The sequence below is a fragment of the Caretta caretta genome, chromosome 11, assembly GCF_965140235.1.
Source record: "Caretta caretta isolate rCarCar2 chromosome 11, rCarCar1.hap1, whole genome shotgun sequence".
Lineage (NCBI taxonomy): Eukaryota > Metazoa > Chordata > Testudines > Cheloniidae > Caretta > Caretta caretta.
The window spans coordinates 50,849,372-50,873,335 of NC_134216.1; the positions used below are offsets into that span (position 1 = coordinate 50,849,372).

At 42.4% G+C, this 23,964-nt stretch overlaps 1 long non-coding RNA gene across 1 annotated transcript in view; it reads right to left on the minus strand.

Moving 5' to 3' along the window:
* Positions 1–2,349: 2,349 nt before the first annotated feature.
* The window catches only part of LOC142068562 (uncharacterized), an 80,568-nt gene continuing 58,953 nt past the window's right edge, over positions 2,350–23,964 (minus strand). Inside the window, exon 4 of the long non-coding RNA XR_012664399.1 lies at positions 2,350–2,497. This is a non-coding gene — a long non-coding RNA (uncharacterized LOC142068562). The remainder of the gene's footprint in view (positions 2,498–23,964) is intronic.

A 23,964-nucleotide genomic window follows, 5' to 3' on the forward strand; every position in this document is an offset into this window, starting at 1 on the left:
TTGGAGAAAGCCCTTACTGACTAACCCAAAGTCTTACAGGAAACTTTTATCAGAGCCAGGAATTGAGCCCAGATCTTTTTGGTCTTACGTTAGTTTCTTAAGCCCAAGACACCCCAGCACCCTCCTTTGCGTGGCCCACAAAGTCAGGCACAATTAGTCTTTGCTGTCAAGGGATGCACAGCAACCCAAAGGATGTGGGGCAAAGGCCTACCTCCCCCTGATCACCATGCCCTGGAGAAAAACTACAGCATAGGTGAGGAGCAGGCTACACCCAAAAAGAGATACAGGAGGGGGTGCTCTCCTACTGTCTTCCAGGGAATTCAGGCAGCAATCCATCTCCTGAGGCCAAAATCTCATGGGGCAGAGCAGTTTCTTGCAACCTATTGCTATGGGCTGTGCCCAAAAGGCATGACCAACCCTTAGTGTGTTACATAAATTTAATTCACTGCTTTTGGGTGGGATCTCAGTTTGAATCTGGGTCAATGTTAAGCTGAGCTCTTCTTTCCTTGAAATAAGCAGCACTACCTTTAGAACATTATTCTAATGTGAGTGGAAGTATCCCTTCCAGGTCCAAGTTAATAGCCTTTTCTGAAAAGTATTTAGCACAGTAAGCACAGAGACATGAGGAAATCTGGAGCAGCCTGATAGCTGGCTACATTTCTAAGACAGCAAGCCTGCTGTGACTTAGCAAAATTTGATTGGCACTTGGAGCCTAATCAGCACTATTTGTCTAATACCTTATGTTAAATTACAGTGAAGCTGTAGTGTAGTGAGATGTGACATCCACTAAAATATCAAAATACATTATGATGAGAGCCTTTATGGCAAAGGTTACATTAATTCACGATAGGACACTTTCATACCACTTCTTTAATTTTGATGGTTTTGAGTTGATTCAAACATTCAAATTATTTTTTATGTCTGCCCTCTTGATTGCTCTGATTCTTCAAGAAAATGGTGTGAAAATGATAAACCTCACCTCCAAAACAAACTCAGTTAATGGCAAAAAAAAAAAAAAAAAAAAAAAAAAATCAACTAAAGACCACAGTGCACATTTTGAAAGTGGGAGAGAGAGTTTCATGCACATTACTAAACTCAATACTAATTCAATAAAAATGAATTTGATTATGATCTGAAGTTGCACTAGTGTACCTGGGATTAAAATTATAGTAATTAATCATGCTTCATGGTATAAATTATGAAGAAACCCTTTCAAAGATGAAATCAATGTAGTATTGAATCTGCAGACAGCTTGACTGTAACAGCCCAAAGGGACAAGTACTGCTTACCAACCCCACTTGCTCCAGGGAAACAGAAGGCCCTGAATACTACACAGGAAACCTCTACACTCGTGGGTGATCTGCCATTATATATTTGCACAGATCTGCATCCCCTGTGCAGAGAGTATATAGTGTTCCCGGCTGCTACCAATGCCATTAAGCTGTAGTGGGCTTTGTGGGAAAGGCTACACACACACACACACACACACGGGCTCTAAACCAGGCCACTTGATTAAGTACGGTCTTTTCCTCAGAATTTACAAGCTTCTTTGTGTAAAGCTCATTTGTATACTAAGGCTTTGCTCAGTGGAGGGTCAGCATTTAATCCCCGAAGAGGTGTGAAATAACTCTTCCTATTCTCAATTGAGGTTAACTCTGAAACAGAATGATGTGAGTTGAACATCAAAATAGTTAATCATTTCACTGCTGATCATTTTAACAAAATCATTCCACTCCAAATATTGGAATTGTGGAGAGTGTTTGAATATACATCGCCTCAATGATCTAACCCCATTCAACAATTTTTGAGTTATATCCCCTCCATGCTTTTTTTTTTTTCCCTCATCTCAAAAATTTACTTGTAGGGATTTCACTCAAACATTACATGGACACTCACAAACATTGATTTCTACTTCATGGTGAATCTAACTTGGAAAAATCTCATCCCAAAGACAACTTGTCTTGTGTTCCACTTTCCAAAACATTATACAATAAGCTGGGTTTTTTAGCCTTTACTTTAGTGGCCATCAGGAACACACTAAATGTTGTTGTGTTTTGAAATATGCCATTTTTCACCAATAACTTGTATCTTACCAAATTTATTACTGCACAGTTACTGAATCTAGTAAATGTTAATACATTCTTCCATAAGGCTAAATGGCTTGACATAAGAGCTCCATTATAATGAGAAACTCCGCTATTATTTTTGACATTAAATTGTCATAGAATGCATAGCTGGAAATTATTCTTTACTCTCCATATAAAATATAGTGAATGCAATAATGGATGTGTAGGGACGGTCATCAGTTTCCTTATGAACAACAATTAAAAAACCTTAACTACTTAAGAGTTCTAATTTTCTTTGTCTGTTTCTGCAGAACTACTTTATTTTAAGAGTTTACATTGAAGAGGTCTAGATGAATAGTCAAGGAATTGGTGAAAAGCTGTGGAATCTTCTCTCTCGGTGATAGTTCAAATCCAGCTCAGTTCAGTAGTCACTGGAGGAAAAAAAACACATTATTATTGCATGGCTGTTCTGTGGGCTACACAAAAGAAGCTGATGGTTTCAGTCTAATTCTGAGTGGATAGGTGTTAATATAAACACAAGTGGCACTATTTGGTGCCCTTGTTAGCAAGAGAAGATATATGGAGATTGAATTCCTCTCTCACTACTTAAGCTGGCTATGCAAATTGGTGTGGAAATGTGGGGGAACCTGTGTAGCTGTGTGTCATTGTTCTTTCCTACAGATAATTAGAGGGCCATTCACTCTGTCACATTCATCAGCACAGACATTTGAAGTATGTACTAATTAAGCTCCATGATATGGAGCTATTCAGCCTGTGGAGCCTTCAAGCTCTGTTATCGGCAGGAGTGAACTTGCAAGTTCTTTGACTTGTAGATGTTAAATCAGTGCAGTTTACAAACTCTAACCACTCCAATCAAAGGCTTAAGATGTCCTCAACTAGATGCTACTGTTGGTATGATCTATTAGAACTCTGTACTACCTTGAATCATTTTTTATTTAGTAAGTTAGTATACACCTAAAGATGTATATTTCATTGCTGGATGCCAGGTGAGAAGCCTCATACAGATCTGCCAAATCAAGAAAAAATGGCCTCAAAGAATTAATGCAGTCATTAAACATCATAATATATTCTTATACAGAGCTATTATATCCTTGCCTCCAACCAAGAGTACCCTTCTTAAGGAGATAAAGATGTTTATGGAAAATCAAAGACTTCAGTGGCTATATTGATTAAAGTGTTGGAGAAAGAGAGCAGACAGCATGTATATTCAGTAGCCACTGGCACAGCAGATGTTGTTGAGTTGGACAGCATTTGTAAAACTCTGTATCAACAGGCCTGTTACTGTTGTACTGAGGTCTTGTACTGTTTCAAGCAGAGTTATTGAATGATATTTCCCAGAGCAGCATAATGGGCAGAACTCCATTGATTTAAACTAGTGGCGAGTGTGAGACTCTGTACCCCAAATCAACAGCTTGAAACCCCCATATTCACCACTGTCATATAATGTTTCCTACAAGGTATGCCTTGCAAGGTATCACTTTAAAAGTTTTGCTGTGTTGAACATTAATATCCTGTTGGATTGTATGTACTATCCTAGTATGGGAAGTTATGAAGTCTGTCCACTTGCCTTTGTAGAAGTGGCAGACTGGGTAATAAACTTACATTGGTCAGGCTTCTGACCAGGGCATGACTGTATAGCCCTGGGGTCTTAGGCTGTGATGCTGGGGGAATTGGCTGGAGCCTCTCCATTGTTGGTTCATGGGTGGCTAGAACAGAGGTCAGCAAACTACGGCCCGCAGGCCACATCTGGCTCGCGGGACTATCCTGCCCGGCTCCTGGCCGGGGAGGCTAGTCCCTGACCCCTCCCCTGCTGTTCCCCTCTTCCACAACCACGCCACCGCGTGGGCAACGCTCTGGGCAGCAGGTCTGCACACTCCTGCAGGGAAGTATGGCAGCATGTCTGGCGGCGGCTGGGCAGCACGGCTGCCAGACATGCTGCTCTGAGCGGCATGGTAAGGGGCCCAGGGGGTTGGATAAGGGGCACGGGGTTCCAGGGGGCAGTCAGAGGACAGGGAGAAGGGGGCAGTTGGATGGGGTGGAGGTTCGGGGGGGCGGTCAGGGGTGGGGGTTGGATAGGCATGGGAGTCCCAGGGGGCCTGTCAGGGGGTAGGGGTGTGGATAGGAGTTGGTGCCGTCGGGGAACAGGGGTGGGGGGTTGGATGAGGGGTGGGGTCCTGGGGGGGTGGTTAGGGTCAGGGGGTCTCAGAAGGGGGCTGTCAGGGGACAAGGAGCAGGGGGGGTTGGATGGGTCAGGGGTTTCAATGGGAGCAGTCAGGGGGCGAGAAGTGGGAGGGGGGTCAGATAGGGGCCAGGGGCCAGGCTGTTTGGGGAGGCATAGCCTTCCCTACCCAGCCCTCCATACAGTTTTGCAACCCCAATGTGGCCCTTCGGCCAAAAAGTTTGCCCACCCCTGGGCTAGAAGAAGCATTCATGTAACTCAGCTGGGTTTGTTCCTGCCTGTGGATGTCTGGGTAAGTGCAGTACCTACCAGAGGTTTGCAGCTTGTCACAACATCACAGTGTGAGAGGAAGCATAGCTTGGTAAGACAGAGGGGTCAGAGGTACCTCAGTTCCAGGTTGTGCCCCATCGAATCTGTGACCGTGAGAGTGGGACATCTCTTATTTGGCACCAGGAAGCAGTCATGTGGAGATACATGCTTCATATCATAGCTTGCAAGGAGATAAACCTCTGTTACGGGGGTGTGATCCCCATGAATAATGATTCTGACCTCATAACACTGGAAATCTGGAGTTGGTCCTGATTTGCATGCTGTAACTGAGATCAGAATCTGGTCTTACAGCTGGGGAATGAGTCTGGCCTATCTGCAACAATTTTTTTCATTGATTAGGATATGTAGGTGAATGAATGGTACACAAGGATGGGTTTAAGCAGAAGACCTCAACTTATTTTAACAAAAAGAAGGGGTGTTGTATGCTCACCCTCTCGACTCTCACATGCCAGGAATTTTACTGTGCCCATCATGTAACCAAAAACTGACAACTTTGCAGTTCACGTTTTTCATGGCCCTCCAAAAAACTCATCTCATGAGCATGTCTGACCAAACTAGTCTTGTTTGTGGCCTCAATCAATTCCACACCCCAAATGAATCCTAATTCTCAAGTATTCCAGTGCAAGTCCCAAGATCATTTTTACCAGATAAATCACCAAGATATCAGCTGGGTGTAGATGGACCATCAATGAATGCAAAAGGGGCATCAGCTGATCCCACAACATACCCCTTCCACCACACCCTCAAAGGCAGATGGCTTCAGTCCTAAAGCTCAGTTGTGATCCACCTGCCAACCTGGCTGCCTGCTTTTGGGCCTACGCATAATAGAGTGTCCACAGATACAGACACTGCCCTTCCTAGGTCTCCTGCAATCACAAATTACATGGTTAGTTCAAACCCTGGCATGCCCAGCAATCCATCAGTAGGGCAGACATGGGCTTAGGAAATCAGACTATTACAGGACCTAACTTCCTGGAACTACTGAAAGTAAAAATCCTTCAGTGCTGCTGACGTTGCTGCCCCATTTGCAAAGGAATGCATGCCAAAATTTGCTGGATTGAGACCGAAGTAGGTTAAGTCTTCTAATGACTGCAGCAAATTGGCACCTGATCGGGTAGCTGCTAGCCCTGTGTATGAACAGAGTCCAGTCTGGTTGGCTAAAAAGGGCTTTGATGGGACAAATATTGTTCATCTGCACATGCCTTTGGCTCTCCCCCCTTTCCTGCTTGATCAGTTTTTGAATATCTCCATTTCAGTGACATTGCTCTTTGCATACACTACTGTCCCCTGCTGCTTGTGCACAAGCTCATGAACCCTAAAAGCACAACACACACACACGCACACCATGACAAAGTGGTGGTGGGGTACAGGGAAAGGAGCATGAGAGCCAATCAGCATTCCTTTCCCCCCGCCCCCTGATTCCAAGCCAACATGAAGTAGAGGCCCTCAGGAGAAAGAGGTGCCCAGCTCTTGCCTTACCAAGCATGTACTGTCCACTTCCCTGACAGGCACCGTGTCTCATCATTACTGGTCCAATCAATAACTCCTCCCCTGGGAGGGGGCTGGGGGGGGCAAAATATTTCCATAGAAACTATTTTATTCGGTTCAGAGTTACTGAAAAATCAGCAACATTGGACTGTGCTCAGCTGTGAAGGAGCTGGACAATATAATCCACTCAACAAGACCAAAGTATGTCTTAAGAAAGCTTTGTAGTTAGTTTCTAGCAGTTAAAGGATTTGAAGTTGCTCAGTATGATCTGGCAAAGAAAAAAAAACATTCAAGGAAAAGATTTAATATACTTCTACCACACAATAAGAGTCACAGAACCCCTTTCTCTTTTTAAGTGCCTATTAAATAAATGAACCTATGATTATATCCATGTATACTCCAGTCTATTTCTTTACAGCTACTCCACATTTTTAATATGGATTTAAAAAAAAATTAAGCACACATCACATGTACAGCATACTTCTAACAAATAATAAACCATCTAAGTTGCCTCATATAGCTGAACTTAGTGCTCAAATTTCTGATGATCACCATTTTGAAAGGGTGCATTTATCAGAGCTGCTTGGATGCTTTATCGATGTCTGTATGGCAGACATACAAAGAAAATGAAATATTAGCAACTCAGAAGCTGGAATTGAATATCTTGAAGCATAATTATGCTTCTAAAAAGAGAATTTGGAAAACACCTTGATTTTTGGTTGAATTGCAGAGGGGCATGTAACTAATAATTTGAGAAGTTGCTTTAAAAGTTAACATTTTCATTCTAGTACTGCTAAAATAGTATTATTCACAGAATCAGAGGGCCCTTTCCAGCACAGTACATCTATGGTATTAGTAATTATTGAAGGTTGTAGGTCCTGGTTATGCAACAGGTCTAACAGTTCAGGAACTGAAGCATTAGGAAATACACATGGCTCATCCCATTGTGACATTTTGCTTTGTTTATATATGGCAATTGTCATAAATATAAACGGAGGGCTAACCACCTTTAAATCTCTTCTGGCCAGAGGAAAAACCCTTTCACCTGTAAAGGGTTAAGAAGCTAAAGATAACCTCGCTGGCACCTGACCAAAATGACCAATGAGGAGACAAGATACTTTCAAAGCTGGGGGTGGGGGGGATGAACAAAGGGTTCTCTGTCTGTGTGTTGCTTTTGCCAGGACCAGAGCAGGAATGCAGGTCAGAACTCCTGTAAAGGGTTAATAAGCAATCTAGTTAGATACATGTTAGATTCTGTTTTGTTTAAATGGCTGATAAAATAAGTTGTGCTGAATGGAATGTATATTCCTGTTTTTGTGTCTTTTTGTAACTTAAGGTTTTGCCTAGAGGGATTCTCTGTTTTGAATCTGATTACCCTGTAAGGTATTTACCATCCTGATTTTACAGAGCTGAGTCTTTTACTTTTTCTTCAATTAAAATTCTTCTTTTAAGAATCTGATTGCTTCTTCCTTGTTCTTAAGATCCAAGGGTTTGGGTCTGTGTTCACCTATGCAAATTGGTGAGGATTTTTACCAAGCCTTCCCCAGGAAAGGGGGTGTAGGGCTTGGGGGATTTTGGAGGGAAAGACGTTTCCAAGTGTGCTCTTTCCTGGTTATATTTGTTAGATGCTTGGTGGTGGCAGCAATAAAGTCCAGGGACAAAAGGAAAAACAGTTTGTACCTTGGGGAAGTTTTAACCTAAGCTGGTAAAAATAAGCTTAGGGGGTTTTTCATGCAGGTCCCCACGTCTGTACCCTAGAATTCAGAGTGGGGAAGGAACCTTGACATGGTCGCAGAGCGGTGGGATTAACTTGAAATCATTTTGAGATCAGTTTGAGATTTTTTGAACCAGAAGCACAGATTTTAAAAAAGGATATATTTTTTTCCCTTTGGGCTGCTGGAAAGCGGGTTTTAAGCTGAAAGCAGTTAGAGGGTTTGTTTTTTGTCTCTGCTTGGGGGCCAGAGCAGAGACAAAGGGGAATTGTATTTTGTGAGCTGGAGTTTTCTCTACCTAAAGGCAGGGTAGTTAACCTCCTGCAGGGAAATTCCCAGGTCTTCACAGACCTGAAGAAGTTTTTTTTTTTTACCTGAGAGCAAATAGAGGGGTTTTCTGTCTATTTGCCTGGAGACAAATGTATTAGGGCTTTTTTTTTTAAGGATTTTTCTGTAGGCTGACCATCACTATCAGAGAACATAGGTATCCGGTTACAGCACAATCTATTTATATATAGATATAGATATAGATATATTGACAAGCAAAGTTTTTTTTTGTTTGTTTTTTCTTTCTAACTCTTGGGTGTAAAGTTAATTAAAAACAGAGAGGCTAACATGACAGAAACCAAGGCACAACACAAATTGGAGTTAACCAGACTGGAGGCAGTGAAAGAGACAGAAAAAGCCCTAGAGGCTGCCCACAGGAGAGCTATGGAGGCAAGGGAAAAAGAGAGGAAGCATGCACTGGAGATGGAGAAGGTAAGGGCTGAGCGGAATCTACTGGATAACCCTAACAATCCACAGATGGGAGCGACTATGTCCACAGTATGATGAATCCAGTGATATTGCTGAATATTTTCTCACCTTTGAGAGACTGTGCACTCTCCATAAAATTCCTGAAGCTCACAAGATGACCACATTGGTCGCAAAATTGACTGGAAGAGCTCTGGACATATTCAATAAGATGCCTATTGATGAGGCTTCTGACTATAATAAGTTCAAGGATTTGGTTTTAAAGCAATTTCAAATTACATCTGAAACGTACAGAGTAAAATTTCGAACCCTTAAGAGAGGGCCTGGACTAAGTAATGTGGCTTATCTAAACCAGATGAAGGATCTGTTAGACAAAGAGGTCCAAGGAAGGGGTGTCACTAGCTTTGATGGCATGTGTGATTTGATAGCTTAGGAGCAATTCCGACGATGTCCAAGGAGAAAATAAAACCGTGTTTATGGGATAAGGAAATGGACTCAGCAGAAAGTCTTGCTGCTTATGCTGATTGATACGAACAGTCCTAGACTGCCAGAGAGGCAGGGCAATCCGGAACAAAACGGGTGGAGAGAGGAACAACCCTGGTCGCAGCTGGAGTGGATACCAGAAGGGACCCCCTCAGACAACTCCCTACTACTGGGGGCAGCCCGAGGCCCCAACTACACACCAAGAAATACTCCAGACACCTTATTGTCCTGCCACACCGTTCTCCAGCAACCCACCTCACCCCAGTGATCCGTCAGCTGGACGATGTTTTAAATGTAATGAGCCGGGGCATGTAAAGGCCAACTGCCCCAAGAACCCCAACAGATTACAGTTCATTGCACCGGAATCACACCAGAGACCCTCTCAGTGGCGGGAAACTGTGAGCTTGGGCGGGAAGGTCACCGCGTGGAGGGACACCAGAGCGCAAGTGTCGGTTATCCATGCTCCTTAGTGGACCCCAATTTAATCGGCCCAGAGATCCAAGTGACAAATCAACCCTTCAAGTGCAACTCTTTCAATTTGCCTACAGTCAAGTTGCCTGTCCAGTACAAGGGCTGGTCAGGAACGTGGACTTTTGCAGTCTATGATGATTATCCCATCCCCATGCTGTTGGGGGAAGACTTGGCCAATCATGTAAAACTAGCCAAGAGGGTGGGAATGGTCACCTGCAGCCAGGCTAAGCAAGCTGTCACACCTAGCTCTGTTCCGGAAACTTCTACCAGGACCCAGTCAGAGGTGATGGAACCGCACCCCATGCCAACGTCTGCAACAGCAGTAGTGGATCCCATCCCAGAGACCCAGACAGAGCCAGCCCCAGAACCGGAACCAGCGGAACAACCAACACCAGACCCATTGCCAGCACTGAATCCAGTACTCGCAACCCAACACCAGAGGACCCCACCGAACCTGAACCGGCAGCAGCCGATAACCCTACACAAGAGGCTCAGCCGGAGCCTGAAACCCAACATAGTGCCCCAGTGGAGAGCAGTTCACAGTAAGTGGAAACAGCCCCATCACCTGAATCGCTTCCAGAGGGACCAAGCCTAGGTCCACAATCCAATGAGGAACTGATGTCTCCAGCGTCAAGGGAACCGTTCCAGACTGAACAGGAAGCAGATGAAAGCCTCCAGAGAGCTTGGACGGCGGCACAGAGCAATCCACCGCCTCTCAGCTCTTCTAATCGATCCAGGTTTGTTGTAGAAAAAGGGCTTTTATACAAGGAAACTTTCTGGTGGACACCAGGAAGACTGGAATCCTCAGACAGTTGGTAGTTCCAACTAAGTACCGGGTAAAGCTCTTGAGCTCAGCCCACAATCATCCTAGTGGCCATGCTGGGGTGAACAGGACCAAAGACCATTTGGGGAGCTCATTCCTTGCCTATTCCCTCCCAGTGGATGTTTCTACCTATGTCCGGTCTTGTGAGGTGTGCCAAAGAGTGGGAAAACCCCAAGACCAGGTCAAAGCCCCTCTCCAGCCACTCCCCATCATTGAAGTTCCATTTCAGTGAGTAGCTGTGGATATTCTGGGTCCTTTTCCAAAAAAGACACCCAGAGGAAAGCAGTACATACTGACTTTCATGGCTTTTGTCACCTGATAGCTGGAAGCAGTAGCTCTAAGCAACACCAGGGCTAAAAGTGTGTGCCAGGCACTAGCAGACATTTTTGCCAGGGTAGGATGGCCCTCCGACATCCTCACAGATGCAGGAACTAATTTCATGGCAGGAACTATGGAAAGCCTTTGGGAAGCTCATTGGGTGAATCACTTGGTTGCCACCCTTTACCATCATCAAACAAATGGCCTGGTGGAGAAATTTAATGGGACTTTGGGGGCCATGATTCATAAATGAGCACTCCAATGATTGGGACCTAGTGTTGCAGCAGTTGCTCTTTGCCTACAGAGCTGTACCACATCCCAGTTTAGGGTTTTCCCCATTTGAACTTGTATATGGCCGCGAGGTTAAGGGGCCATTACAGTCGTTGAAGCAGCAATGGGAGGGATTTACACCTTCTCCAGGAACTAACATTCTGGACTTTGTAACCAACCTACAAAACACCCTCCGAACCTCTTTAGCCCTTGCTAGAGAAAACCTAAAGGATGCTCAAAAAGAGCAAAAAGCCTGGTCTAATAAACATGCCAGAGAGTGTTCCTTCAAAGTAGAGGACCAGGTCATGGTCTTAAAGACGCTCCAGGCCCATAAAATGGAAGCATCATGGGAAGGACCATTCACGGTCCAGGAGCGCCTGGGAGCTGTTAATTATCTCATAGCATTCCCCACCTCCAACCGAAAGCCTAAAATGTACCATATTAATTCTCTAAAGCCCTTTTATTCCAGAGAATTAAAGGTTTGTCAGTTGACAGCTCAGGGAGGAGATGACGCTGAGTGGCCTGAAGGTGTCTACTATGAAGGGAAAAGTGCTGGTGATGTGGAAAAGGAGAACCTCTCCATGACCAGCGACAGCAGATCAAGGAGCTGTGCACTAGCTATGCACAGACATTCTCAGCCACCCCAGGACTGACTGAACAGGCATACCACTCCATTGACACAGGTAATGCTCACCCGATTAAAGTCCCACCTTACCAGGTGTCGCCTCAAGCTAAAACTGCTATAGAATGGGAGATCCAGGATATGTTACAGATGGGTGTAATCTGCCCCTCTGGCAGTGCATGGGTATCTCCAGTGGTTCTAGTTCCCAAACCAGATGGGGAGATACGTTTTTGCATGGACTACTGTAAGCGAAATGCTGTAACTCGCCCAGACAACTATCCAATGCCACGCACAGATGAACTATTACAGAAACTGGGATGGGCCCAGTTCATCTCTACCTTGGACTTAACCAAGGGCTACTGGCAGGTACCGCTAGATGAATCCACCAAGGAAAGGTCAGCCTTCACCACCCATGTCAGACTGTATGAATTTAATGTACTCCCCTTTCGGGCTGTGGAATGCACCCACCACCTTCCAAAAACTTGTAGATGGTCTCCTAGCAGGATTAGGAGAATATGCAGTCATTTACCTTGACGATGTGGCCATATTTTTGGATTCCTGGGCAGAATACCTGGAACATCTACAAAAAGTCTTTGAGTGCATAAGGGAGGCAGGACTAATTGTTAAGGCTAAGAAGTGTCAAATAGGCCTAAACAGAGTGACTTACCTTGGACACCAGGTGGGTCAAGGAACTATCAACCCCCTACAGGCCAAAGTGGATGCTATCCAAAAGTGGCCTGTTCCAAAGTCAAAGAAACAGGTCCAATCCTTCTTAGGCTTGGCCAGATATTATGGGCGATTTATATCGCAATACAGCCAAATCGCCACCCCACTGACTGACCTAACCAAAAAGAAATGGCCAAATGCTGTTCAGTGGACCGAAAAGTGTCAGAAGGCCTTTAACCAGCTTAAAGCGACACTCATGTCTGACCCTGTGCTAAGGGCCCCAGACTTTGACAAACCATTCCTAGTAACCACAGATGCATCCGAGCATGGTGTGGGAGCAGTTTTAATGCAGGAAGGACTGGATCAAGAATTCCATCCTGTAGTGTTTCTCAGCAAGAAGCTGTCTGAGAGGGAAAGCAACAGGTCAGTCAGTGAAAAAGAACGTTATGCCATTGTCTACGCTCTCGAAAAGCTATGCCCATATGTTTGGGGACGGCGTTTCCACCTGCAAACCGACCATGCTGTGCTACAGTGGCTTCATACTGCCACGGGAAATAACAAACTTATTCAGTGGAGTTTAGCTCTCCAAGATTTTGATTTCGACATCCAACACATCTCAGGAGCTTCTAACAAAGTGGCTGATGAACTCTCCTGTGAAAGTTTCCCAAAATCAACTGGTTAAAATCGTCCTTGAGATGTGGAAAATATTGTTAGTCTTTATATACTTGGTGGTATATTTAGAGGTGCATATGTCTTATTAACTCTGTTTTCTCCTAGAGCGCCAGGAAGAAATCACAGCCAGCGTTTCACCCTATCTGTGATTTGGGGGCATGTCATAAATATAAAGGGAAGGCTAACCACCTTTAATTCCCTCCTGGCCAGAGAAAAAACCCTTTCACCTGTAAAGGGTTAAGAAGCTAGGATAACCTCGCTGGCACCTGACCAAAATGACCAATGAGGAGACAAGATACTTTCAAAGCTGGGGGGGGGGGGAGAGTTCTCTCTGTCTGTGTTTTTTCTTTTGCCAGGACCACAGCAGGAATGCAGGCCAGAACTCCTGTAAAGGGTTAATAAGCAATCTAGTTAGATATGCCATTAGATTCTGTTTTGTTTTAATGGCTGATAAAATAAGTTGTGCTGAATGGAATGTATATTCCTGTTTTTGTGTCTTTTTGTAACTTAAGGTTTTGCCTAGAGGGATTCTCTGTGTTTTGAATCTGATTATCCTGCAAGGTATTTACCATCCTGATTTTACAAAGGTAAGTCTTTTACTTTTTCTTCAACTAAAATTCTTCTTTTAAGAATTTGATTGCTTTTTCCTTGTTCTTAAGATCCAAGGGTTTGGGTCTGTGTTCACCTGTGCAAATTGGTGAGGATTTTTATCAAGCCTTCCCCAGGAAAGAGGGTGTAGGGCTTGGGGGGATTTTGGAGGGAAAGACGTTTCCAAGTGGTTATATTTGTTAGACGCTTGGTGGTGGCAGCAATAAAGTCCAGGGACGAAAAGGTAAAATAGTTTGTACCTTGGGGAAGTTTTAACCTAAGCTGGTAAAAATAAGCTTAGGGTTTTTTTCATGCAGGTCCCCACATGTGTACCCTAGAGTTCAGAGTGGGGAAGGAACCTTGACAGCAATCAAGCTTTTTTAAAAGTTCTTTAAATCCACTCCCTCAAAGCAGTTAAGCACATGCATAACTTTAAGCACATGAGTAATCCCATTGTAGTCAGCAATACTACTGCACACAAGTACTTTGCTGGATTGGGGCCATTGTGGGGAAGAGAGAGCTGACCTGGTTTCCAACACTGTTGTCATTGTTTCTCTGCGCTGTACATCACATTTCATTGAGTGGACAGGAGGGAGATGTTCCTGTGTATGTTCAGTTTAGGGATCTCCTGTGCCCAAGGTTAGGAAAGAAATCAAGGTTGCTATGATATACCAAAATAAAACTCAGATATTGAAGCTGACTACATGAAAGCATTTTTTATTTTTATTTCAAAAGGAGGTAAATTTATCTTCATTGCCACTGGGTATCTAAAAGCACATCTGTTGTGTCCAAATGCCAATGCAATCTGCCAGTGCTATTAGAGACACATGAGCTGTCTCCTCCTGGGACACTCTGTGGTAAAGGGAAGCAAACTTATTGTCTAACTCATACTCTCTTTCCTATTCTGAATACAGCACACCCATTTAATGCGTCAAATAAGAGTTCACTTAACTAGCCAATGGTAATTCTTATGTGCCATTTAATACTTATTCTGTGCAGTTGAATAGGATGGTAAAAGTTTCGTAAAAGAGGGTTGCGAAGTGGTTAATTTACTATGTGCACAGATCTGAACGTTTTAAATAAATGATAACTACCACACCAGGAAAACAGAAGAATTAAAGTGAATATATAGTTTTTAGACAATGCTTATTGAATTCATTTTATCCCAGGAGTAGAATAGTTGTGTCCTCTTGCCTCCAGCTAGACGGTAAACAGAATTTAAGGTAGAAAAGTAAAAGAAAGTAGAAGGTAAAAGAGCAAAGGAGCTAGAAAGAACAGCTGAATGACAGGCCAAACCCAAGTTACTAGGCTTCAATTTTAGCACTACATCCTTGGGTCTGGTTTGTGGAAGTTCCAGTGTCACAACCTGCAAATAACTGTCTGAAAGTCCTACCAAAACCTGTACACCCCCAAACAGGTCAAAGGCACAAAACATACTTCAGAACCTTATAACACTGTGTAGAAAAGATCATGTTCTATAACTAGCATCAATGCGGCAAGGCACTCCCCTTACTCATGTTCTATCAGTGAAACCCAATATTGGTCACGAGAAAACTCTGATCTGCAACTAGCCAACTCTGGTTTTTCTAGGTAAACTGGCACAAAGTACTAAGGAGGCAACGAATGCAACCATAGAGGGGAGATAGTGTGTCACATTACTCACCAGTGTCTGCATGCGTGATCAAGGAGCAACATTAAAGGGTGCAGAAACTGAACCCCCCCAAAGTAATTGCATACAAGAAAGAGACTATAGTTTTAGGGCTGAAGAGTGACTTGATATTTAGAAGGAAGTGTTAGAGACTGTGTTACGTCTTCAAGATCCATACCATTAGTTCTTTGTTTAAAAAATAGCTTCGATTGCATTTTTTTATTTTGCAATGTTATCCAAGTGGAAAGATCATGTTCTATAATGGCAATCATAAGCACAGTGCTGGGCTATGATTTCCCATTATCTGTACTCTAAAACTAGAAAATATACCTGATCCTTTGCTCTAGCCTAACTGCGCTTGGCACAGAACCTGATGGATGGGGAATAGAAACAGATGGGAAGTGGAATGGGGCAAAGCTGAGAATACATCACATGCACTCCCCTGATCCCTGGGACATCCAGGGGTTTGTTCAAACCTTCTCTGTAATTAGAGCAACCTTAGGGATGTTCTAACTTATGTAACAGCTCCTGAATTTTTAAGCTGGGTAACAGCAGTGCCCCCACTTCACCTCCCCCAACTCACTCCATCTCATGGCCTGGAGAGGGGGGTGGTGTAGAGCCAAATATGACAGCCTACATTTGCTCCATCTGAGGAAAATTTTCCTCCCTTATAGTTCCTTTGTGCCACAAGAGTCGTGCATGCGGTGACTGTGTGCCAAGATCTGGTTTATTATTTCGAAATAAATATTAAGCGCTGTGTAAATTATTTCTTTTGGTGTTTTTCTTTCCACAGATTAGTCAACACTGAGGTAATGATCAGGGCTATCTTTGTAAATAAGCATTAAAAGTAATACCAGCCCAGCTGACCCAGAACTGAATAATTTTGTTAAAACTCTTCTCCTCCCACAAATCTGAGAAAAGTAGCAGGCCAGGATGGCTTTTCCCTTGTAGTCGGAAGAAATAATCACGGCCATGGAGGAAGTGAGTCTAGGCAAGACCCCGCACCCCCAGCCCTGATGATCTACTGATAGCATTCTATCACACTCTTAAAGAAATTATGGCTCCTAAGAAGTTGTACATTTATGAAAATGCCTTAGAGAATGGTATGTTACTTCCTACTATGAGGCAAGTCTTAATTACAGTTCTACTTAAACCAGGAAAGGATGTGTGAAAGTATAATATCTACTGACTCATATCTTTAATCAATACTGACATAAAATACTTTCAAAAATATTGGCTAAGAGATTTGAAAAAGTAGTGAGTGATATGGTTCACCCCAATCAAGTGAGATTTATTTTAAAAAGCATGGTTCAGACATCAGTTGATTAATGCTATGGCATTCCACCAACATTCTAGACATTCCCATGCAAACGTTTCACTTGATGCAGAGAAAACCTTTGACATAGTGAACTGGCATTATCTGTTTCTTACCCTGGCTAAATTTGGGTTGGGAAATTCCTTTATTTCACGGATAAAGATGTTATATTCTAATCCCAAATCTAGTAGCCTAATAAATAGAAAATCCTATCTCCTTCTGCCTGCCCTGCTGTGATCTGTTTCAGGAAACTAAACAGGGATGTCCCTGCCCCTCTCCTGTTCAATTTAGCATTAGAACCATTTGCAATACTAATTAGGGCAATGGTTCTCAACCAGGAGTACATGTACCCCTGGGGATACACAGAGGTCTTCCAGGGTGTCCATCAACTCATCTAGGTATTTGCCTAGTTTTACAACAGGCAACATAAACAGCACTAGCAAAGTCAGTACAAACTAAAATTTCATGCAGACAATGACTTGTTTGTATTTCTGTATGTACTGCACACTGAAATGTAAATACAATATTTATATTCCAATAGATTTATTTTATTATGGTAAAATGAGAACATAAGCAATTTTTCAGTAGTAGTATGCTGTCACACTTTTGTATTTTTATGTCTGATTTTGTAAGCAGGTAGTTTAAGTGAGATGTAACTTGGGGATACACAAGACAAATCAGACTCCTGAAAGGAGTACAGTAGTCTGGAAAGGTTGGGAGCCACTGAATTAGGGAACACCAAGGTATTCAAGAGATGAAATCAAGGGTCTCAGGAGATTAAAAAAAATCCTTCTATATACAGACAACATCCTCCTATTTATTAAAAATCCAGATCAATCTGTGCCAAACATCCTGAAAAAAAATAGATAACTTTGGCAAATTCTCTGGCTACAAGATACATTGGGATAACTCAGAAGCAATAAGGATCTCATCAGATCTAGCTGGAAGTGACTCTCCAAAAGGGACATTTGGGTGGCAACAGACAAACCTGGGATATCTTGGCATCCTGTTCTCTAGGGAAATTAAAAGCATAGACAACGTTAATCCAGTCCCATTAATCATGCAATTTAGCAAACTATTTAAATAGATGGCAGGTGCTACCTCTCCCCATTTTGGAGAAAAATAAACTACTAAAATGAATGCACTTCCCAGAATCCTTTTTATTATGAATTCCTTCCCTATCTACATTCCTCACTTTTATTTTAACCAAAAATCTAAAACCATGTTTAAGCCCTTCTTGTACGGTAAACAAACCCAGAATCTCCTTACACAGATTACAGCTCCTTGTCAAAACAGGTGGTTTTAAACTTCCCTAATTTTAAACTTTGCCATCAGGCAATAATTCTTAGCCAAGCTATGCAGTGACTCATTCCCTCATACTGTACAGTCCTGGCTTGGCTCCAGCTGGAAGCAGAATTGGTTGCTCCTTTACCCCTTTTTTCAATTGACTGCACTTGGATTACTACTAATTCCCTAAAGAACAATCACCAACTACTGTGGCAGCCAGAAATACTTAGTGTATGATGTCTACTAAATTCAAAAATACCCCCTTCTAAATGCCAAGGCCTCTACCTGGGGTAACTCAAAACTCTGTATAGCAGACAACCCCATCATTTAGCCAGACTGGATTAAGAAAGGGATTTTGACCATGAGTCAATGTATTGAAATGATACCTTCCTCCCTTTCATGATATTTGAAGAGAGACTAAGAAGGGAGAGGCCATATATCCAACTTAAACATGCCATCTCCCATCTGTTTAGTCCAGATACATGCGCTATCCCAACCCCCCTGAATTGCTTTATTTTCTCCAAATATTACACGTATTGCTAAGACCTATGGCAACACTATATGCACACTTGGCCAGCAAATTTGAATTAAACACAGAGATTCCCTAAAAAAGGAATGAGAGGAAGAACTAGACCAATTGTTCTCTGTTAACCAATGGAACCTCATTTTAGCTAGCACTCTGAACTGTTCATGGACCTCTGTTTAAAATTAATCCAACAGTAAAATCATATGGACACCTCTCTGACTGCTCAAAACAGGTGCCACTAAGTCAGACTAATGTTGGCCCTGTGATTCAGGGCCAACATTAACCCATATGCTCTGGGAATGCTCCTACACCCATATATTTTGGGTAGAACTAAATTGCAGAGTTAATATTTTTCCTATAAAATAAAATTGTGTTACAAACTAAACATCTATTTTCAAACTTAATTGGTGTTAATTGGATGCTGAATAAAGCTTAAAAAAACATTGGCTAAGCAGAGTACTAATAATTATTAGAAGACTAGTACTACAAAAATGGAAATCCAAAAAATGACCAACAATTCAAGTCTTGAGCACAGAGATCGTAAACTTGGCCACCCTAGGAAGAACTGTATATTGTAAAAGAAAAATGTCAGAGATATGAGATACTTTCCTGGAAGCATCTGAATTATCCTGTTAAATGCATGAGCCCTCATCACTTTCCTCTCCTTTCTCCGCACTTCCTTTCCTTCCCATCTCTATCCCTCTCCTCTGAATTTAGCTTTATCTTACTTCATATTTTTTCTTTAAGTAGTTGGATTTATTATAAACAAATTTTGTTTTTAAATTGTGTAATAGAAATAAGTCAATATATAGAATAAAACGTTTCAAGTATAGCTAAAGTTAGGTAGCAAATGGTATAATATATTATAAGGTTTTTATGCATAGTTAATTTTGTTTTAAATTAACACAAGTTAATAGGAAAAAAATAATCCCAGGCATTCTATTTCTGGGACATTGTTATGTGATCCCTTGAACTTTGCTGTAAATATACATAATGAATGTGATCTTGTAAACCTTATTCACCAAATGTGTGCACTGACTTTCATGGGATCATTTTGCAAGAAACATCTGCAGGATCTGGTCTCTAGTTAAAGAGGTCCTATTTACCTTATTGTCAGTATTTCCTACTGTATACTTTTTCAAAGAGCTAAATAATTTTATGACAAATATACTGATTGTGGTTTATCAAATGTCATGCTTCAGGGTTTAAACTGATGTTTTGAAGGGATCAGGAAGGATTTTCCCACCATGTACAGCATTACACAATTTATTAGGTGGATTTGATTATGTTGTTTTAATTTCTTTAGCTTTCTCTGAAGCATTTAGTTTGAGCCACAGCAAGACTGATGAACCAACTATCTGAATCATGATTGAAAATCTAGCAACATTATGTGCACTGAAAAGGACACACATGAAATCATATAACTAATGGTGTAGCACTTTATATGATCACTAAAGAAAAATAAGAAGCTGAAGCAATGCCTGACTGCACATATTACTTTTAACGACTTGCAGTATTTACCCTTTCCTCCATCCCATATTCGCCTGCCGAATATGCCTTTTATAGCCTTAAACTGATGCTCCACGGGACAACCTCTCAAGAGTGACACAAAGTGACCTGAAAGCTGAGAATCAGAGGTGATGTGAAATTTTCCAGTGGAATAGTTTTCCATCAGAAAACACTCACTTGATGAATGAAATATTTCTCAGCAACATATACCTTTAATCAAAAAAATTCACAGGAATTGTTTAATTTTCATAAAGTCAAATTATTACAATATAACAAAAGTCAAAACAATAAGAAAATAGTCTGAAAATTTCGAGATTTTGACTTTGTCCTCATTCTGGGTGAAACCATATTTCAAAACCTTGGAATTTCCATCCCATGGGAAATTCCATTTTTCAACCTGCTGTACCGAGAGCTCACTCTGGTATGCACGAAAGGGGTTGTGGCAGGGAAATAATTAGATGGGGGCCTGAGGTGGGTGGTGGCAGGACTGGAGTTTAGAGAACTTTACTAATCTCTGAGAAACACAATCGTCTCTAGAGGACTTTTCAAGCTGATAAAAATTAGAGCAGTTCTATGGATGCTCTAATTTGCATCAAGAATCAGTTCAGGCCCCAAGTTTCCCCCTGGTCTGGGAGAAGTGGGAAAGGTGTTTTACAGACAGTTTGCTTCCTCCACTAACTGCACTGAGCATAAGTTTAGCATCACTGAAGACTGAGCCCTAAGTGTCTAGTGTCAATAGAATTCTAAGCAACAGAACAGATTACTGCAAAACATCTGCAAGAAGTTAAAAAAAACAAAGCAGAAAACCACAGGCTCAATCTTGTTACAAAAGAGATTCTCAGGGAAAGGAAGAACAAAGAACTAGAATTATGAGTCAATACAGAAGTCAATAGTACATGTATACCTCTAGGGAGTTACTGTAATAAATTAGGCAGGGCTTTTTATTTTATTTTTTTTTTAAAGGACTAGGATTCATTTTGTGTAACCAGAAACAAACTGTGAGTTTAAATGATTCTGTGCAAGTTAAAATAAATATTTTTAAAGGAATCTGGAAAGAGCATTGTTTACTGTAACCCTGTTCAGGGTGCAAAGATGTCTGCATTAGTCAAATTGCATGATTCTGATTTCTGGTGCCGGGGGAACACTACAAGGTTATAAAAGAGTTGTAGGAATCATATAGTTGTAATGAAACATGTATAACTAACATCACCAAAATTGCAAGGAAAGTGTCCGGTCCAGCTTTCACTACAGAGGATCAGACTCTGCATTGAGATATTTTTGGATTCTTTTTACAACTTGAAAGCTCATATATTATGCACAGTACAAGTGAAGAATGCTGTTCACAGACCATGAACACCAAAGCGTAGCATTTCAAATGAAGAGCATGCATATGTTACTCAGTTACAGAATTATTTTTGGCACAGTCAAGCAGGTTAGCAGTTGTTGCTTGGGAGAGTTCCAGAACAACAGCATCCTCTTAACTGGTACAGACCCTGGAGGAAGTTAAGTAATTGTCCCAGTTATCAAAAGCTCAGAGGAATACTTTGTGCTAGGAGATTTTTATTTCATGAATTGCTTTGAAGATTAGAAATATGCAAATTGGGTCAACCTTGCAATTTTCAGGGATCCAAGCAGAGACTGGGTACGTAGGGAATGAGTGGACTGGCAAGAAAATTGCAAATCTGAGTAGTAGCCTCAAGAAATTGCTTGCACTGCAACCATCTGTTATGTATGCATGTGGATACATTACCCCCTAAATCTCTCTCCTATTGATCCTCCCTCGCAGACCACCATGGTTCACTGTTCTGTCGTTTTACAATTTTTATCCTTCCCATTTCATTAGACACAGGTTAAGAATCATGATCTTATACCATGTCAGTGAAAAAATTGTTTCTAGCACATTCTTCCAAAGTCTTGGCCAGAGAACCTCTGCACAATTGCAGATTTAAATGTTTCCTGCTGCAAAGAGCTGTTGTTGAGTAGATTGAGTATCTGGAACAACCTTTCCAGCTTCATAGAAATACAGCCAAAGGCAAAACAATACCAGCCTCACTAACTGTCAAGCAAGAGTGCTGAAAGCACAGGGGAAGGCTGCACTACTACATGTGAATAGGACCCATGTCCCAAGCAGTTAGTGAAAGCCAGCAGACGATTCCAGTGATTACTAAGGACATGTCATAAAACTTTCAATTGTCCGATTTAAACTCATGGAACTTGTCGCCTCAACTCACCAGTTGTTGTCCTGCCTCTAAACCCCTTTGACATGATAATCATTACCTTATGAGGCCACGAACCAACTTCATCAATAACTCATATCTTACTTGAATTTTCCACTCTGACATCAGTACTGGTTTTGGCATGGAGATGGAGCTAGTGATAGATGATCTCTTCAGGGCTGGCAGAAGCCAAAATATCTATGTGAGAGATCTTAGAGCTATCAGCAGCTTTCAACACTTGATCATAATCTGCTGTGGACATTATTGTAGGAACTAGCAAGACTAGAGAGTCAGGTACAGCTTGCTCCTTGCTCACTCTCAGAGATCACACTGGTGGTGACAGGAAACTCCTTCTCTTCCTTGGAGGTTTCTGCAGTCCTCAAACTGATCAGCTTATTTAATGTATAATTCAAGGCTGCTGACACTATATGATGACACTACAGTGCCATCAATATAATAACAATACACTGCATCTTGTTCCTCTAGCATGGACAGTGTGTCCGCCCTGCTGTCCAAAGATTTGGAGTAAAGAAGGGCCCACTCAGTCTCAGCTTTGATAAGAGCAGAAGATGGAAGTATCTAAAGAAAGTAGTAGGAAAATTTCACTTCACCTCACATTAACGGGTCTGCCCTGCAATTGTTAAGGTGGTCCAAACTGCAGAATCCATATTATGGACTTGTAACAGGGTGCACTCACCTCTCGTAAGCGCCCCCTTGGCGAAGTGTGTGTGCCTGCACTCTCTGTTTTTCCCTGCTCTGGGATACAGCAGTGCCCCAGGGCTCCCTCCCTGGTGACAATGTCTTCACCTTCTTGGGCTTTCTGGCTGCAACTCTCCAACGGGACCGCTGTAGTTCAGTTCACTCTCTGCCTCAATGTCCAGGCCACTTCCCCCTAGTGGCTAATAGGTGACGGTGGGGACCAGGCCCATCCACTATTCCAGGTCCCAGCCCAGGGACCCTATAGAGAGCAGCCATCTGCTGTGTTCCTTAAATTACGTCACATGGCTTCTCTAATTCCCTGGGCCATTTCCCCATGGCTCCCCACCATCTTCTCCCTTACCTCAGAGCCTTGTCCTATTGGAGTCCCAGCAACCAGCTCAGGACTCCTTCTCGCTCTCCCTGCCTTCTGGCAGCACTCCCTGGTCTGAGGTTCTGGAGCTCCATCAGTGAGTCACACTCCTCCCGCTCCAGCAAGGAACTGAACTCCCTCTGATCCTGAAGTTCTTCTTACACTAGGTTGTTGGGCCCTGACTGGCTGTGTCCCAGACAGCCTCTCTAGGCAGCTTGGAGAACCCCCTCAACTGCCCTTTTTGGGGGTGCAGGGTGTGGCAGGGGCATGAAGCCTCCAGCAGGGGGCCTCAGAGGGGGCCTCAGAGGGTCTGATATACTCCCTCACAGGACTCCATTACTGATGGATGCCCAAATAGCAGCAGTGGCCAGAAACATCTTCTGACTTCAGCTGGTCAGAAGACTAATCTCTCTCTTTCTCAATTACAGATTTAGGCACAAATAGGCATGCTTCTCTCATATTAAGACTGATTTACTGCTGTACTATGGGTGAGATTTGGGGCCCACTGAAGTCAATGGAAAAACTTCCATTGACCTAGAGTCAGGATTTCTCTTACTATACCTTGACCTGAACTAGAAGAAGGTGGTTCAGCAACAAATCTACTAAGTATTGTAACTAATGAAGAAAAATAATTCTATGGCCTGTGTAAGGAAGGTCAGACTGATCTGAGTTGTCATTTCTGGATTTACAATCTAGGAATGCCACACTACATTGGCTACCCCTCCAATTCCCAATGCTTTTTAAAGACCTAGCAATAATCTTCAAACCCTTATACAGACTACAATCCAGTTATCTCAAAGAGATAAGATATCCTAGAGAGCTGTGGAGAGAGTTTTCTTCACAGCAGCTGCATTCTCTAAGTCTGAATCAACATGTGGCAACAGGTTAAATTTAAGCTTAGTTTGACTGATTTATCAGTCATATTAAAGAAG